Source organism: Apaloderma vittatum, unplaced genomic scaffold, assembly GCF_000703405.1.
Source record: "Apaloderma vittatum isolate BGI_N311 unplaced genomic scaffold, ASM70340v1 scaffold30972, whole genome shotgun sequence".
In the NCBI taxonomy this organism is placed as follows: Eukaryota; Metazoa; Chordata; class Aves; order Trogoniformes; family Trogonidae; genus Apaloderma; species Apaloderma vittatum.
This window is the reverse complement of record NW_009702480.1, coordinates 1-3,448: the sequence shown is the minus strand read 5'-3', so window position 1 is coordinate 3,448 and position 3,448 is coordinate 1.

Below are 3,448 nucleotides of genomic sequence, written 5' to 3'. Positions count from 1 at the left end.
ATTTGCATAGGGGAGCAGAACTAAAATGTGTTGGTTGGAGTCATGGTGACCCTGATCCCCATGGTGCTGGAGCCCACAGAGCCTTGGGTGCGTGTGGGACCCTTTCTGGAGCTGCAGGTCCCTCAGGCACAGCCATGAGCCTGTCACAGCTGCCATGTAGAGCTCGGGAGAGGAGGGGACCATCGAGGCAAAAAGGGAGCCAAGGTGGTCTCTAACAGCACAGCCTCAGAACAAGCTGCACAGAGCAGCGCAGGGCTCCCACCTGGTGCCAGGCGAGATGCAATGGCACAGCCAGGGACTGACGCTGGGCTCTGGGTCCTGCAGCTCTGTTCTGCTTTCCTGTTTCCCTGCTTGCAGGGGAACACGGAGGGGTGGCTTGCATGGGCCATTCTGGAAGAGGAGCGGGGTGTTTGCCTGCTGCAAACCACTGCTGTAAGTCCTCAGTGGCTGCTGACCAAGAGTGGTCCCAGGTACAGACCTGAAAAAGGCAACCAAAGGATGGATCTAAGCAGTGCTGAGCAGCGCCGAGAAGCTGCCTCTTCTTTGAATCGCAGCCATACCGCTGTGCCGGTCATCACTACAGCAACAGCTGCAACCCAGAGCATGACCACAAATCTGTGACCTCTTGCTCCGTCACATGCCCAGAGCCAGGAACATTTCAGGAGCTTCATGGCCACCCTGTATGGCAGCCCAGCTCTGGTAAAAGCTAGGTAGCTCTGCCTGCAGTATAAATACTCCAGGGGGCTGCTGAGAGTGAGGGCAGCTGTGGGGAAGGCAGAGGGTACAAATTCCCCAGGTGATTAAGCAGGGTCCTCAGGGCACATTCCTGCAGGGCTTGATGCAGTCACTACTCTGGCTCTTTTTAAAACAAGGCTAGCTGGCAGGTAAGGTAATTACCGTGTAAGCCAGGTCTTGTGAATGTTAAGAGTTAGCAGATGAGCCATAGGACAAGCCAGTAGCGGTGCAGGCACAATGGTGCTGACCCCGAGGATTTTACTGGAAGCCTCTCTCCCTCCTGTTTTCCTTAAACCTTTTGGCTGCTGACATCTTGTAACTATGAAATACTCTCAGCTTCCATTTTAACAGGGTTCTAGCTCTCCTTTTCACAAAAGAGAAGGCTGGAATATATGACTCAAACATATCCTAAGGACTCCCAGACCAGGAGCAGGTAAAAATGAGGCAGCATTTATCTGGGAGTGAAAAATGCTAGGATGCAAGGCAAGCATTTGGGTGCGGGCTGAGCTGAGGTCTGAAATCCTGAACAGCCAGCGATGTCACTGAAAGGTTATTGCAGGAAAACACAATTTATTCCAAGAGAAATGGCACAAAGGTGGTGAAACCAGTGGTTCCTCCAAGGCTGGGGACAGAGAAGTGCTGGATTGCTCCTTGATCATGTATAACACCCAAAATGCAACTCAGAGTGTTTAAATACATGTTGTCTTCTGTGAGGAGAGCTGGGGAGAGCACAGCACAGCTGGCAGGGGTAGGGAGTAGGATGCCCACACCCTCTTCCAACCCCAGCCGTGGCTTCTGCGGAGATCTGCTGCTCAGCATCACCTGGTGGGGTCTTTATTGAACTGGGGGACTCCAACATTGCCAGTGACAGCCCAGCACCTCCACGCACTGGTGATGTCTTGAAGGCCGGGCTGGCTTCGAAGCAGCAGAGCAGGGAGCTTGAAGAGCACTGGGGCTGCAGAGCAGTCTGCCCATGCAGAGATCAAAATGAGTGCTCTGTAGAGCAGGCAACCGAAATCATTGTGGGATGAGACTCCTAGCTGGAGCGGCAAAGAGAGCTTTGTCTTCCTGCCTTTGTCAGCCAAAGTGCCAGGATTTCCCTAATTGCTGGGGCCGTTTAACTAGTGATGCTGTGGATATGGAGTCTGTTCAGCACTCCTAATCTCTCAGCTGGCATAGTTTCCAGCGCTGGAACACACCCAGTCCTCTGCCAGGCTCTAGCACACTGCCTGACACTCTCCCCACCTCCCTGCCCACCTGCCCTCACCACCCCAGGCATCCAGGGCTCGGCTCCCGCATCTGGACAAGATGATCCGTGGACATAGTGGGGCAAGGCATGGTGGAAACCGGATGGAAGCTATGGAAAACCTTGTTAGTTCCATCAAAGGCTGCTGGTCATGTCTGGGTGGAGAACTGGGGGTGAGGCAGCATGAGGTAGGGCTGGAGAGTTGCTGCTACTGGAGGGTGCCCTGTTTGATAAAGTTTTCCTTATCTGCGTGTGGTGGTGTTAATGGGACAGTAATGGTGTATAAAAGATGAAGCAATGCTGAAGTGTATTTTCAACTCTTCTGCAAACAGTTTATCGCTTAAAGACAGACCCATGGGGATGGTGGGGAACTAACTGAGGAGCTTTGGCACAGGGATACAATGGGGTGCCTGCTCCTGTCCCCATCCCACTCTGCTCTGTTCATTCCCTCCTGGCATGAGCAACCCACTTGGCCAGGGTGGCCATAAGCAGCTTGGCCCTCGCTTCCCCGGCTGCAAAACCCATACTGCCCATCCAGGTCCTGCCCCTCCTACCCTCTGCCATGTAGAAGATCTGCTGTTGGCTGTGCTCAGCCCTTTTAACCATCTGACAGAGCCTCCATGAGAGCAAGGTCTGAGTTTAATTTTATATATGGAAAGTTTTTTGCATGCTGGGGGTCTAGTCTCCACCTCAGCAGGTGAGGAGCTGCAGGGAGTGAGGTGTGCCAGGAATGGCACCATGGGATGGCCATCATAGCTGTGAGGCACCATCATCTGTCCAGGATCGGAGATACAAAGTTCTGGCAGGTGTGGGGGAAAGAGAAGGATTCATCATCCAGATTACATCAGCATACCTGGAAAAATCATTGCGGTGGTAGGGCACCGAGCATCCAGCTCCATGCTTGGGAGGAGCTCTGGGATCTGGTGAATTACATGGGGAAAACAGTGAGGTTTATTCATTGCCCCCTCTCTCCCCCGAATCGGCACAATTCTGCCTTCACGGGCCAGTCTGCCCTGTCAGCACTGCACACAAAGGGCTCTCAGTCCCGGGGAGCTGGAGCCAGAGCAGAAGGATTTTTAACGCTTTAAATGATGGCTGAGGGCTGGGGAGGAATCTTGAGGTTGAATTCAGCTGCTGCTGTGTCAAGACCTCTTCCCTGGGAACCCGGGTCTCCTCCTTCGCAGCACAAGCAGCTGTGGGGCTGAGCCATGGGGCTGATCTATGGGGCAGTGAGCTTGTATGTCTGCTCCAGAGGCTTCCCTTTCCACTGGGGTGAACCTCCAGTGGCTGACGCTGGTTTCGGGTTTCTCTTCCCGTTGATAGCTGTTCTCAGGCAACACTCCATCACCCTTGCCTGGCAGCTGCCTGCACCCCTTGTCCAAGCAAAGTGCCCGGCAGCGCCTGGGTCACCACGGCAGGGGGGCTACCCCATTGCATTGAATCATAGAATCACAGAATGGCCCAGGC